At 45.6% G+C, this 16025-nt stretch overlaps 1 protein-coding gene and 1 non-coding gene across 2 annotated transcripts in view; one reads left to right on the top strand and one right to left on the bottom strand.

Moving 5' to 3' along the window:
* Window positions 1-16025, bottom strand: part of SNX29 (sorting nexin 29) — a 593032-nt gene that overhangs the window by 274084 nt on the left and 302923 nt on the right. The window lies entirely within an intron of this gene.
* Window positions 3663-3789, top strand: LOC111555254. Its single transcript, XR_002735468.1, has one exon. It is a non-coding gene; the product is annotated as a small nucleolar RNA ACA64 (small nucleolar RNA).

Genomic DNA, 16025 nt, shown 5'->3' with positions numbered 1-16025 from the left:
ACTGTCAAAAGTATTAAGTCGTTCATAAACACTAAGGTAAAACACAATGCCAAACAATGGAAGAGAAAAAGAGAATAAAATATACAGAGTAAAATATACAGCTTGGAGAAACCACCAAGCTGATCACTGATGATCGATGCTGTCAGAGCACTGTCTCCAAGGCATTATGGGGACATGAAGGAAAACGTGATCAACTGCCTTGGTTGGAGAAAGTGATGGAAGATGGGAGGCAAGAAAGGGTTCTTTTCATTCATGTTAGAGAAATGCAAATTAAAACTATATGGAGATTACATTATTCAGCCACCAGATTAGCAAAACCTCGTAAGCAACTGTATTTATCCCAGCCAGGTGCAGTGGCTCACACGTGTAACCTCAGCACTTTGGGAGGCCAAGGCAGGCAGATCACCTGATGTCAGGAGTTCAAGACCAGCCTGGCCAACATGGTGAAGCTCTGCCTCTACTTAAAATACAAAAAATTAGCTGGGCATGGTAGCATGCACCTGTGGTCCCAGCTACTCAGGAGACTGAGGCAGGAGAATCGCTTGAACCAGGGAGGCGGAGGTTTCAGTGAGCCAAGATGGTGCCACTGCACCCCAGCCTGGGTGACAGAGCAAGACTCCATCTCAGAAGAAAAAAAAAAAGAAATTTTACTTATGCCATTAAGAGATTTCTAGTGTAAGAAAAAGGATACAAATATTAAATCAAGGTAGGTAAGTAAAAAAAAAAAATCCATAATTCAAAATTTGAATTAGAAATATCTATATGGATCATAATATATAGTCTACTGAAAAAGAAGGGATGGGGTAGGGGAAAGGGAGGGAAGAGGCAGGTGGGGAAGAAGAAAGGGAAAGATTTTCTAGCTCTGAACACTGAAAAGGCCTAGAAACAATAACCAATCCAGCAGCAAGGAGCCCCACCAACTAGATGATGCTGTATAAATCCCTTTTCCCGCCGGGCGTTGGGGCTCACACCTGTCATCCCAGCACTTTGGGAGGCCGAGACGGGCGGATCACGAGGTCAGGAGATCGAGACCATCCTGGCTAACACGGTGACACCCCATCTCTACTAAAAATACAAAACATTAGCCAGGCACGGTGGCAGGCGCCTGTAGTCCAGCTACTCAGGAGGCTGAGGCAGGAGAATGGCGTGAACCTGGGAGGCGGAGCTTGCAGTGAGCTGAGATTGCGCCACTGCATTCCAGCCTGGGGCACAGAGCGAGACTCCGTCTCAAAAAAAAAAAAAAATACGAAAAATTAGCCGGGCGAGGTGGTGGGCGCCTGTAGTCCCAGCTACTTGGGAGGCAGAGGTGGGAGAATGGCGTGAACCTGGGAGGCGGAGCTTGCAGTGAACCAAGATCATGTCTCTGCACACCAACCTGGGCGACAGAGCGAGACTTCGTCTCAAAGAAAAAAAAAAAATTAAATACCTTTTCCCAGTCAAGAAGCCAGGAACCCCTGGAGGAACAGGTGTTTCCAGGTCTGGGCCATGAAGTACAAGAAGGGCCTAGAACACCTCGGCTTCCTTGCTTTGATGTCCAGTGTGATGGCAAAAACTACTCCTGAGGATTCAGGAATCAAACTAAACACCGTCCATGGGCAGAAGATAGGACAACTTGAGTATCACAAAAAAATTTACTGTGATGAACTGGAAAACATCAAATAGGTTTAAATACGTAAATTTGTAATGCTTTTTTTTTTTTTTTTTTTTGAGACAGATTCTCACTCTGTCACCCAGACTGAAGTGCAGTAGCATGATCTCGGCTCACTGCAAGCTCCACCTCCCAGGTTCCAGCGATTCTTCTGCCTCAGCCTTCATGTCTGTAGCTGGGACTACAGGCATGTGCCATCATACCTAGCTAACTTTTGTATTTTTAGTAGAGACTGGGTCTCGCCATATTGGCCAGGTTAGTCTTGAACTCCTGACCTCAAGTGGTTCACCCCCCTCGACCTCTCAAAGTGCTGGGATTACAGGCATGAGCCACCACGCGTGGCCCTATTTTTTTTTTTTTTTAAAGATTCATTGGTCCTCTCTGGAGGAGAGAAAGGAACCAACTCATTATTATGTAAATGGATAAATAAAATAATCAAAGCCTTGGTTCCCCTGGCTTCCTCATTGCATTATGATGAGGTTAATGTAGGTAACAACCAAAAATATCACCAGGCACATGGGAATCACGCCACATGTGAAAGCAACTGTGACTGTTGTCACTATACCCACATCATCACCCCTGGGCCCTTGGGGACATCCACACCCAACCATCCTTGGCTGGTGAGAGGCAGCAAGGGGACTCCCAGCCATGGGAGGCAGCACAGGATGTCTGGTCTATTCTAGAGAGGGAAGTAAGAGAATATTTTCCATCTCTTCTAATTGTCAGGAAAATCTAGAAACACACAACATGCATATATATTGCCCTTACTAAGGGCCAGAAACTCTTCTAAATGTTAGACACATGTTAACTTATTCTTCACAGTAACACTAGGAGGTAGGAACTATTACCATTCTCATTTTACAGATGAGAAAACTGAGGCTCAGAGAGGTTAATAACTTTCTCATGATCACAGACTTGTTCATTGCAAGGAAAGGTATAATCTGCACAGGCTTGTTCAAGAGTCTGCAAAGTATGAAACTTTGAAGAACGTAATAAACATCAGCCCCACAGAAAACCACCCAGGGGACGAGAAGTCTAAGGAACTTATGTGCGTTATCATTATTATCACTGTCATCATCATGTTACCAGTTATTCACTGAGCATTCACTTTGAATTGATCATTCCACATCAATTATGCCATGACAGAAGTACTATGATTATTTCTTTTCTTTCTGAAACAGAGTCTCGCTCTGTAGCCCAGGCTGGAGTGCAATGGCACAATCACGGCTCACTGCAACCTCCAGTTCCTGGGTTCAAGCAATTCTCCTGCCTCAGCCTCCCAAGTAGCCAGGATCACACATGTGCACCATCACACCAAGCTATTTTTTTGTATTTTTAGTAGAGGCGGGCTTTTGCCATGTTGACCAGGCTGGTCTTGAACTCCTGGTCTCAAGTGATCTGCTCACCTGGGCCTCCTAAAGCGCTAAGACTACAGACATAAGCCACTGCACCTGGCCCGTAAGTGCTCTTACTATTCCACTTTCTGGAGGGGAAAAGTAAGGTTCAGCAAAGTTGGGAAGGTTTCCACAGTTGTTCAGTGAAACACAGGTGGAGCCAGACTTGGAAGCCAGTCAACGACATTCCACAGCTCACATTTTCCCCCAGCCTTATTGAGGTACAGTTGACAAATAAAAATTGAATATATTCGAGATGTACAAAGAGATGAGGTATGTGTACACTGTGTAATGACTAATGCAGTCAAATGAACGCATCCGTCAACACCCACAGTCATCGTTTTTTAACTCTGTGATCTTTATCACACAACAGGGGGTGCTGAGGACACCTCAGATTTCTCTTAGTAAGTTTCAAGTAGGAGAGGCCAGGATAAGGGAAGGAAGCCAGGGATGCGGAGGAGGAGAGCAGTGAATACACACATCAAGGAAAACAGTTTTGGCTTGGGGGCGGTCATTATTTCTGTGTAGAACAAAACAAAACCAACAAACAACAAAAAAAGTCATAAAGACCATTTTTCCAGCCCAGATTTTGACATTGAGAAGTGATACATCCTACTGGCATTGGTTGAAAATCACCCCCGGGCTTTGGCCATGGCTGTAGGCGAGATTCAATGCCCAGACCCTCCAGGGCCTCAGCTCACCACACACTGCCCCGTGTGTGGCAGTGAAACCCAGGCCCCAGCAGATGCCGTGGCCTCCACCCCAGTGCAGCTGCTGGTGCGGTCTGTCTTTGTGGCCAGCCTCCGACCCCTAACCCTGTCTTCCCTCCACAGCAGGGGGGAAAAAAGTGGTATATCCTAGAGGAGTGGTTCTCAACCAGCAGGGATTTTGATCCCAGAGACATGTGGCCACATCTGGAGATATTTGTGATTATCACAGCTGGGGGGAAGGGGGTGCCACCAGCAAGTAGAGGGCAGCAGGTAGGCGTGCCATGAAACATCCTACTACACACAGGACGGCCCCCATGACAAAGGATTCTGTGGCCCAAAATGTCAATAGTGTTGGGGTTGAGAACCCTGGCACACAGCAAGTCACTTGACCTAGCTGGGCCTCACTTTTGTCCTTTGTTAAGTGGTGATAGCCATGTCTACCTTTCATTAACCTTTCATTTGATAGGGGGAAACCCCTTTCACTTGGTTCTCAGTTTACCCTTCATTAAAGTATTTATGAGCAGTAAATATATCTACTCTCTGGCCCATGACAGGCACTCAAAACAGTAGCTGATACTAATGGCATAATCATCCCTGTCAGTATCGCCACCATCATTAAGTAGGAGAAGTACCTGCATTAGGGATTGGCACAATGTGACCTGCCGGCCCCCTGCCTGTTTTGGTAAATAAAGTTTTATTGGCACTCAACCATGTTTACAAATTGTCTTGGGCGGTTTCACTGCTTCAATGGCAGGGGATCACATAGCCCACAACACCGAAAGATTTTACTATTCATCCCTTTATAGAAAAAAGTCTGCTGGCCTAGGAATGATCAAGAAATATGAAGTGCTATACCAAAAACAAATTGTTTTAATTCTGATGTGTCAAAAAAAATTGTAGGAAATTTCTTTCTTCCCCCCACATATATAAGGGCCATGGGCACAAAGTTACAGGTGCAGAGCATTCTAATTGCTGAAAGCCAATTTTATCCACTCGATTTTATCACTTTTCATCAAAATTGACCACCACTTTGCTTTAAAATACACGCCAACACAGCAGTTCAAACCTCTAACACCAGGAAGGCAGTCATTACGATACTTACAGAGAAACTGAGATCTGATATCTCGCTCTCCTCCCGAGCCAGAGCACAGGAAGGGGAGGATTTTCCATTAATTTTAAAAGCGTTTTACCACCAAAAGAAGAAAATTTTTTCAAGAAGAAAAAAAGATAATATTTTAGCATTTAAATCTAGTGTTCTTCACAAAGGGAAAATGATTTCTACATATTACATAGTAGGAATTGGGTTGTTACCATAGAACATATTTCATTTTGAGGAGAAGAACTGAGTTTAAAAGATTCATTTTTGGAAACGTTAATCTCGGGCACCTGGAGATGAAAGTGCTGGTGCACAGAAGTTGGTCTTTGTCGAAAGACAGTTTTCAAGTTTTTATAAGACTCATCTCCCTTCTCTACCTTAAAAATGGATTTAAAAAAAAAAAAAAAAACTACTTAAAGGGAGTGGGGGAAAAAAAGAACCCAATTTCAATATCCTTTGCTAAAGAAACAGTCTTTGCTCAAAACAGGGCAGAGAGTTGCCTGTGTGACCCAGAGAAATAAGTGAATTGAAACTTTTCTAAAGTACTCGTCACTGTAAAAGAGTTGCTGAGAGTTTGCCCTGGCAAAGCTGAGTTTTCGGTACTGAAAATGGAACCTGTGAGTCACTCCAAGGAAGCCCGAGGAAACAGAGTATATTCAGCTCTCTGCTCCACTGGTTCCAGAGGTAAAATGTACCTTCGTCAACGGAAGCTGCAGAAAAAGCAGGATACTGATGGGAAAAAATTAGCCATGAAGGAAGTTGTGAGAGTTGTTTTCTCAAAAACAAAACTAAGAAGGCGGTGGGCGACTTGGCAAGCAAAAGTTCTTGGGTTGGTAGGAAGAGAAGGAATGTTCAGGGATTCTGGCAACTTCTCCTGGAAGGCTGGCTTCACTGCCCCATGGTGGGGTGTATGCATATCCTTAAAGGGAACCAGTGACCCCACTGCCTGTCATCCTAGGAAAGTCAACCCTGGGTCGAGTAGAAGTGGAGAAGCAAGGACACGGCAAGTGATATGGTTTGGCTGTGTCCCCACCCAAATCTCATCTTGACCTACAGCTCCCATAATTCCCATGTGTTGTGGGAGGAACCCATGGGGATAAGTGACTCATTGGGACAGTTTACCCCATAATGTTCTCGTGGTAGGGAATAAATTTCACAAGATCTGATGGTTTTATAGGGGGAAACCCCTTTCACTTGGTTCTCATTCTCTTTGCCTGACACCATGTAAGACGTGCTTTTCACCTTCTCCCATGATTGCGAGGCCTGCCCAGCCACGTGAAACTGTGAATCCATTAAGCCTCTTTTTTTTTTTTTTTTTTAAATAAATTACCCAGTCTTGGATATGTCTTTATCAGCAGCGTGAAAACAGGCTAATACAGGAAGGGGCAGTCATCTCTTCCCTGGGGCTCCAGCTGCGTTAGGCCTGGACACAAAGGCCCAGAGAGCTCCAGGGCAGCTCTAGTCCTCAGCCAAGCGACAGCCAGCCAGTAGGGAGGCAGGGAGCCAGCCTGGGGACATAGACAGGTCTGGGCTGTGACTGAAATGACCTGAACCTACCCAGAGACGAACTGTGTTCCCCACTGAGCATAGACAAAGGGCAGGGAGGCGGGACCAGCTAGCAGGGAATCGTGATGGCGGCAGCCGTGATGCTGGCAGCATGAGCCCACAGCTGCCCAGAATGCTGCAGACAGACAGCGGAAGGAGGCAGGTGACTGTGGACTTCCCAGGCCTGGGAGTAGACAGGGTGAGTCTCTAGAAACCAAGAAGACTCATTCTCCCTGAGTAAGCATGCCAGGCCATTCTCAGCCCATCGGAGGAGGGAGGAACGAGAGAAGATTTCCAGCAACCCTGTGCATGACAGCTTTGAGGGCTGTTCCACTGAGAGTGACAATGTCTGTCCCCAAAACAGGTAAATGAGACAAGAGGGTTCCCCACCACAGGAGGCACCCCACCCGAGAGATGAGGGGTGACAGGCGGCCATGCATACAATTCCCTGCTTGATCTATAAATGCTACACATTGGAAATGATGATTCCCAGGCCACAGATGCAGACATCTGAGGCTCACAGAGGTCAGGTGACAGGGCCCAGGCATACGCCTAGAGCCAGGATTTCGATTCTCACATTCTGACCAAGAGTGGGGACACATGGTCATCCCCTGGTGTTTGGATTCAAAGTTCTCCCCAGAGAGTGGCTGTGAGCTTCAGGTGTGGAATCTGAACACCTACGTGACCCTGACCATGAGTAAGCTCACCACACTTCAGTTTCCTCCTCTGTATAGTGGGAATGAGAGTAATACCATCACACAGAGTGGTTATAAGGATCACATGAGATAAATAAAGTGCTGAGGAACATGCCTGGCACTGTGTAAGCACTGAGTGAACGCAAGCTTGCCAGCCTGATAAGGATTTTAACAATCACTGAGAAAGATATCTGCAGCTTTCCAAAAGAACAGAATGGCTCGAAATTAATTGATAAAAAGGATTCTTTATACTTTGCTTTTTAAATCCATTCAAATATGCCCCCAAAGTAGATTAAATAAAAACGTTCAATATGTTCTTTCTACCAAGCTATTGGATCAAATCACCCTATTAGCTGAGCTAAATAATTCATTTAGCTAATTCGCACTGTAATGAATCAGGAGAAGCTACAAAACCTCAAAGTCGTTTCAAGTCCAATTTCAACTCTCTTTCAGGCTTTAGAAAAGTCTTCCACTAGAAGACAGTCATAAAATGTGTCAGGAAACAGAAACAATGAGCTTAACCTCTACCTCGGGCCGACTAATCTTCAGAAACGAACACACTGTCTGAACAGCAGGAAAGCAGTCACCGCTGTTATCAGAACTGGGTCCAAATGTCAGCTTTGCCACTTGCTGACTATGCAACTTGGGATATTCTACTCAACCTTTCTGAGCCTCAATATCCACCACCGCCTACCTTGCAGGGCTGTCGTGAAGATTAAATGACATGATGCATATAATGGAGCCATGCATGGTGACTCACACCTGTAACCCAAGCACTCTGGGAGGCCAAGGTGGGAGGATCATTTGAGGCCAGGAGTTCAAGACCAGCCTGGCAACATAGCAAGACCCCATCTCTTTGAAAATATATGTATAATAATAAAAACATGTATATGATGCCCCTCCCCAGTGTTTGACACATAGTACATGCTTATTAAATGGTGTCAATTATATTAATTTGGATTTAAATAATTTGTCTATTCATTATTTTTTCATTAATAAGAGTGAACTACTCTAGTGAAAATTTCTATGTATTCTACATAAGAAAGTTGCTCAGCTGGACGTTAGCAACAATTCTTACATAAGAGTTTAAACAAGGTTAGTAAAACCTCTGATCCTTACAAGTTTAACTAACACTAGAGCCACTGTGCCTTGTATCTGCCTCGCAGGGGAAGAGAACAAGGAGGGGACAGAAGATTTTAGATCCTTCAAATAAAACAAACAGGAATATCACACTATTAGAAGCAAACTCCTAAGTCTCCCTATTACATATGGGGAGATATTTCTAAAATGACAGGGCACCTGGAGGCAACGCTTTTTACAAGATGTCTTCCAAGCCAAACTGCTACAAGTCATTCAAGCTGAAAGTCTTCTGGCAGTGCCCCTGACAATCGACTAGTAGAGTAGCTTTAAGAAACAGAAGCCTCTCTGCACCACCGACCTGACGAAACTCTACCCTCCGGAACAGGTCTAAAATGACTGGCTGGGACTCAGGAGGAAATTCCTATCCAAAGGCCAAGAGCGGCCAGGGGACGAAGGTGCAGCTCTCCACATGCACCTGTGGTAGGGAGAATCAAGACAGAGAAAAGGGAGAACTTTCCAATCCTACCACTTTCAGAAAAAGAAACATTAATTGTAGCATCTGAAACCTAAAAGACTCTCTAGTAGGAATGACAAACAGTGCTAAAAAAGGAACTACGGAGGCGTCTTGCCTCTGTCTCACTCTACGGTCTATCAGTCAGTTGCCACCTGACACGCCCAGGTGGCCAAACCTTCGCACCTGCTGTTGTTCCTGCCATCTGGACTGCCCTTCCCCACCCTGTCTCGCTGGCAAAGTTCTATTCTACCTGCAAAGCCCAGCTTTGAAACGAACATTTCTGCGCTATCTTCTCCAATACACCCCAAACCACAACCCCTCCACCAGCAGATCTGACAGCGCCAATTTCCCTCTTCTTTTGATTCACTGATTTCTTGCTGCTAAAAATTACTGTTTTATAACACTAACTCGACTACTAGGCTGTGAGCCCCCCAAGGCAAGGAAGAGGGCTGATTCTTCAATATATCCACTGATCCGGCTCTCACTCACTCATCCATTCATTCACGCACTGAGCACTGAAGTGAACCTTGGTTTTCTGCCACCATGGCATCCGCTTCCCCTAACAACAGTCCCAGTTTTCATCTGGGGATCCATCCCGCTCCCCAACCTCCCTTCTCCATGTCTCAATGGAGCTCTTCCCTGTCTTAGCACCAGCCAGATCCTGTGATCAGCTGAAAAGAAACAATGGAACCTAAGTTGACTCTACAGAGTAAACGTAAGGTTTTTGACAGGAATGGAGACAGACTCTTGCTTTTTCCTATGAATGTGAACCTGGAAGAAAAACTGTGTGCCCAGGGGTGATCACAGTCATGTGTGACCCTGAGGAGGAAAACCTATTGATATGGTTTGCCTGTGTCCCCACCCAAATCTCACCTTGAATTGTGGCTCCCACAATTCCCACGTGTCGTGGGAGGGACCCAGTGGGAGGTAACAGAAGGATGGGGGCAGCTCTTTCCCGTGCTGTTCTTGTGACAGTGAGTAAGTCTCACGAGATCTGATGCTTTTATAAGGGGGAGTTCCCCTGCACAAGCTCTCTCTCTTTGCCTGCCACCATCCATGTTAGACACAACTTGCTACTCCTTGCCTTCTGCCATGATTGTGAGGTCTCCCCAGCCATGTGGAACTGAGTCCATTAAGCCTCTTTTTCCTCCCGGTCTGGGGTATGTCTTTATCAGCACCATGACAACGGACTAATACACCTACCAAAAATGATGTCAACCCAGAAAGGGAAGAGAAAAGCACACTAAAGAGAGAGAAACAGGAGCCCGGTAACACAGCTTAAGTATCAAGCATTTGCCACAGCTAAAGCCAGACTTTTCCTTGGGCCAAGGGATTCCCTTCCTCGAGATTACCATGACAGGCTCGACTCAGTGGTAATAACAAGCTGAACAGATACCAGTCAATTCCTGCTCTCACAAAGTCTATAGTGGATCCGGCAACACAACAGAGCAACTCTCCTCCAAGCAGTGACTCAGGAATCCAGGCTAGTGTCATTTTCTAGCTATGCATCATGGAACACATGGCTTCCAGAATCACCATGGCAGGGGAGCAAGAACCAAGAAAACTCATCCCCACTCTCCTATGCCTCAGTCTAGGATAATGCTCATTATCTCTACTTTCAACCCATTGGCCAAAACTAGTCACATAGTCCCAAGCTACCCATAAAGGAGACTAGGAAATGCATCTGTCCTATGTGTCTACAAAAAGAAAAATGAGACAGACCTTGATAAATAACACAGTCTTTGTCACAGACAGCCTGAGCCAAGTTTTTTTATTCTGCAACCAAAAAAACTATTTATTCAATGATACAAGCACCAACCAGGTACCAGAGGCCATGAAGGATGAACACAGATAAGTGGGGCACATTCAAGACACCGTACTAGCAGGATTAGGAGAGGTGACACAAAGGACGTGCACGACACCTGGGGCAAACTGAACCCAGTCTTCAGGAGTGCAGTAGGGTGATTCGAGAAGGCTTCCAGGATGAGATTTGAAAGATCAGAAGTCAGCCAGGGACAATGGACAGAGACGGCTCATGAAAAAAGAACAGGGTTCCAGATGGGACCTTCTATCTGCCTGTGTAAAGGTCTGCAGTGAGAACACGTGCATCTGAGAAAGGAAAACATGCTCAGAGCGGGAACGCAAGAACATAGCAAAAAGGCTTACTTTAACATGTGTACATGTTACTTTTACAGGAACCTAAGGGCGAAAGTGAGCCACTGGCAAGTTTGAAGCAGAAAAAGAAATGGACCAAGCAGACTGGGTCCGGAGTAGTTTGTCATTGTCCATCTACATGCATTAAATGCCACAAGTCCCTCCCTCTTCCCTGTCTCGGCGTTCTTCACTCTCCCCGCACCCCCAGTTTCTCCAGCTCCTCCACACTGCCAGTGATGAGCCCTTGATGTTGCCAGCAGGCTGAGCTCATGCAGCATTCAGGACAGCCCTGTCCCTTCCCCGGGTGTATTCTGAACTCTGAGCCCAACCTTGACTGGACGACATCTCTTTCACTCGCTTCCATCAAGGCCATAGGACTCCTTCTGGCTTCTTGAAGCCACTTCCCGCCTCAAAGAGGAAGGCAAATATAAAACAGGCCCAAAATAGTGTGGGTCTGAAAAGCTGAAAACCAGCCACTATAATTACAAGTATTTTTATCTATCGCCCAAAAAAGGACTATTGGATCATTTTCCAAGTGTTTCTCTGAGGAAGTTCATCTGTTCATTCGCAAGCACTCCAGACTTCCAGATCAGAGGCACAACCGGAAATGAAGCTTCAGCAGAAATGGAAGCGAAACAGAACACACGGGGTGGAGACACAGCAAAGATCAGGGCCCGGCGCTGCCACCAGAGAGGCTGGCGACCTCGCCATGAAATGGGAAACGAGGTATACAAGGTTCTGTGAGAGAAATCAAAAGATCAGCAAAGATAGACACTACAAAGCTGGGAGTGCGAGCATGCCTGCACAGAGGCACGACTGTGACCTGCACCTGAACACGCCCCAGGCAAATGCAAACAGGTAACTGAGAGGCCAAGGGAGAGGAGGGAAGAAGGAAGAGCCATTGAGAAGAAGACAGTGCCAATAGCGGACCCTTTTCCTCCTGCTGCACAGGCGGATAACCCCAGCACACAGGAACAGATGGGGACACCCAGTGGGCACAAGAGGCATCAGAAGGGGCCTGCCATCCAAGGCAGCACACACGGCTGTTTACCCAGTAAGTGCTCACATCAGAAACCGTGTCGCCAGCCAGAATCGGTTTCCATTCTCCCTCCTCATCGCTTCCATCGTTCCCTAGTTCTTGACAAGCTAACAGCCAGCATGTTTGTCACTGAGTTCATTTTCCTGGCTCTGCTTAGAACTAAAAGTTAGAGCTAGCAGGCAAGGCAGGCCCGATTCCTGTTTCTAGTCAGGTACAGAGAAGGCCACAGAACCAACTGTGGGGTCAGTCAAGGGGTCAAATCTTGCTTCTACCCATGCTAGCCCTGTGACCTCAGGCAGGTGACTTAGCCCTTCCAAGCCTCGGCTTCCTCATCTGTAGGTCTGCAGAGAACAACAAATCAGACAGTCCATGTAATGCAATTCACACAGTGCCTAAAAATAGAATAGCCCCTCAATTTGCCCTAACTGCTATTACCTTCATTATCTTTTTTTATTTGTTTGTCTGTTTTGGAGACGTCTCGCTCTGTCACCTAGGCTGGAGTACAGTGGCGCCATCATAGTGATGCAGGACTGATGAGCTCCCAAAGAAGGGCTTAGCCTGCAAGGGTTCTTGGTTGTGCCCGGGAAAGTACTCAAGGGCAAGCTGGAGGTAGTAGAAAACAGCTTTATCGAAGCAGCGGTGTCACAGCTCCAGTGGAGTGACAGCTCCGGGACTGCTCCTGCAGGCAGGGTGACCCGTAGACAGAAGGCAGCAGCTCAGGGCAGTTGTGTAGTCACATTTGTACCTACTTTTAATTACGTGTAGATTAAGGGGTCGTTTATGCAGAAATTTCTAGAGAGGAAGTATTAACTTTTGGGTCATTGCCATGGAAAGGAGCGGTAACTTCTGGATGTTGCCAGGACGATGATAAACTGACATGGTACCCACAAGCATGTCTGATGGAAAGCTGCTTCCACCCAGCCCTGTTTTAGCTAGTAGTCAGTTTGGTCCAGTGTCTGAGTTCCACCTCTGGAGTCAAGTCCCACCTCCTCCTTCAATAGCTCACTGCAGCCTTGACCTTCTGGGCTCAAGCAATCTTCCTGCCTCAACCTCCTGAGTGGTTGGCACCACAGGCATGCTGCTGCACCCGGCTAGTTAAAAAAACATTGTTTTGTAAGTACAGGGTCTCACTACATTGCCCAGGCTGTAACATCAATATCTATAGCTGCTTTTCATAAAATATCACAAAAAACCCAACAGGCCACCGAGTATCACACACGTAATAGACCCTCAAAAAGCACTGGTGGAAGAAATTCTCCAGGATCAACAACCCAGGTTCTTCAACTAATAAATGACAGGTAAGGAAGAAAGGGAGAGGCAAGGAGACACAGGTGACCGAACACACAGATTAAAAGAGACTCAAGAGATCCGTCACTAATCGTGAGGTGGGGACCTTACTAGGATCCTGACTCAAACATCTGTTTAAACTGCAAATGTGAACACTCACCAGATATTTGACAATACCAAAGAATTACTGCCAACTTTTGGTGTGATAATGATCCTACAGAGTTTTTTCTGTTTTACAAAAGAGAGCCTTTGTAGTTTACTACCAATATATTCCTAACTACTTAGGGGCGAAATCAACGTTGTGCTTCGGATTTCCTTCCAAACACTACGTGATACTGGGGAAACAGGAGGGTGAGTAGATGAAACAAGACTGGCCAAGAGTTGATAATTATTGAAGTAGGGTGATCAGTATATGCAAGTTCTTTATGCTCTTTTGCCTATTCTTTACCAGTAAAATACATATGTTATTTTAAAAAAACAGAGACACCTGTGTGAGATACAGCCTGCCTCCTCCTCCTGGAGAGACCTTCGTTAGGGAAGGAGTCCATTTGTAAAGGAGACCACGCTGGAGGCTGGAAATCCATGCGCTGGTGAAGCCTGCAGGCTGGGTCACACGTCCTCGTCCTCAAATCCCTCACTTTCCCAGGGCCTGTGCAGCTGTGCTGCTGACCTGTGTGTGTTGCTAACTGAAGTCAAGGCAGACACCCAAGCAAAGGGCATATCCAAGAGGCAGGAAAGCTCCGAGCTAAGCCATCTTGCGTAAATGAGATGCTCCAGTTCCTTGTTCGGGAAGCTGGGGATGAGAAAGAGTGAGCCAGGGACCCCCTGAAAGACCTTCTTAAAGAAGCTCCTCTCCCTGACACTCCAACCTGAGAATCACTGGGACTAGCATGACCCTTCTTTAACAGGCTTTTCAAAGTGTGACTATCGTATTGCAGTAATGTGGGGTTTTTAAAAGAGCTCTTATCTTTTAAAGATAGATTCTAAAATACTCAGGAATGTAATAATATGGAATCTGGAATTTTCTTCAAAATACCATGAGAGGCTGAGGTTTGAGGGGTGGGACAAGATACAGATAAAGCAAGATTGGCCAGGAGTTACTAACAGCTACAGCCAGGTGATGAGTACACAGAAGCTCATTACACTCATTTATATCTGTGTATGTTTCAACTTTTACGTAATAAAAAGATTTTAAGAACTCCTTGGAGGTTTAGCCGTGTTAGTCATTCACACTTTAGTGGGAATTACATCTATCCTGCTGGAAACTATAACTTCCTACCCCTTTTCACTGATACATAAGAGGCACTTAAACACTCAGTTTTGCTTGGTAATCAAACTACAGGAGGTAAGAGCCTGGTCTCAATCCACTCAGTTTCATGTGATTTAAAAACAAAAAACAAAAAAAACAGGATCGGCATGGTGGCTCACACCTGTAATCCCAGCACTTTGGGAGGCCGAGGTGGGCAGATCACTTGAGGACGGGAGTTTGAGACCAGCCTGGTCAATTTGGTGAAACCCTGTCTCTACTAAAAATACAAAAATTAGCTGAGCATGGTAGCGCATGCCTGTAATCCCAGCTACTACGGAGAGGGAAGCAGGAGAATCACTTGAACCGGGGAGGCAGAGGTTGCCGTGAGCCGAGATCGTATACCACTGTACTCCATCCTGGGCTGTGTATACAGTGTGAGACGCCATTAAAAAAAAACAAAACAAAAAAAAGAGTCACATCATACCTTTCACTTTGAGTATCAGTTTAATGTAGATCTCAGCTTAGAGTTTTTTATCCTGAGTCCTGATACAGAATCCAGTATTTTATTGAAAAGCCCATGCTGCTCTTATGTAAAAATGACTCCCGGACAAGTCAAAAGTGTTGGAACCCATTGGTGCCAATTTATGAGGCAAACACTGGTGGTGTAACTGCTCCCAGGGTGCTGGCTGCTTCCGGAATGTTTACAGTTTATTAAAATGATGATCACATTCACAGTTATCTACAGCATGTGATTATGAGTGTATTTTTTACCAGCTTGATGTTTACGCTTACTTTTCCATTAATAGCAACTCTGCCATTATAATGAGAACAAATGTTGCTAATACACCATTATTTTACTCATGAGAAAAATTCAGGGATTAACTACACTCAGATAGTAAATGATAAGTGTCTTACAATTTTAAAAATCAATCAACAGCTAGCCGAGCCCTGCCATATGGAAGGAAGTAAAGTTCTGTTTGCAGAGGGATGGACCGGCAATATTGAAGCAGAAGATACACAAGTGGGGCAAACAGCTAGAAAACGGTGCCCGCAAGCAAGACCTGGGAGAGCCTGAAGGCAGCATGAGGGAGCTAAGCCCTGGTAAACAGTGAGCGGAAGGAGAACTGAATTACATACGGATAGAAAGCTTTATGTAAGTGAGGGCGCCGCTGGTAAACAAAAGCAAAAATCCTTATACAAAAATCCAGTATTTTATTGAAAAGCCCATGCTGCTGTTATATAAAAATGACCCCTGGACACATCAAAAGTGTTGGAACCCATTGGTGCCAATTTATGAGGCAAGCACTGGCAGTGTAACTGCTCCCAAGGTCCTGTAAAAGCAAAACAAAAACAAAAACAAAAAGATTCTAACCTAAACTAAAATAGAATTCACTATAAACAGGCAGAAAAGTGGGGAAATCGGGCTCACAAAACTAACTGGGGCCAGGCACAGTGGCTCATGCCTGTAATCCATCCCATCACTGTGGGAGGCCGAGGCAGGTGGATCACCTGAGGTCAGGAGTTCGAGACCAGCCTGGCCAAGATGGTGAAAACCCATCTCTGTTAAAAATATAAAAAATTAGCCGGGTGTGGTGGCACGCATCTGTAATCTCA

This window comes from Piliocolobus tephrosceles, chromosome 17 (genome assembly GCF_002776525.5).
Source record: "Piliocolobus tephrosceles isolate RC106 chromosome 17, ASM277652v3, whole genome shotgun sequence".
NCBI lineage: Eukaryota > Metazoa > Chordata > Mammalia > Primates > Cercopithecidae > Piliocolobus > Piliocolobus tephrosceles.
This window is presented reverse-complemented; position numbering and strand designations above follow the sequence as displayed.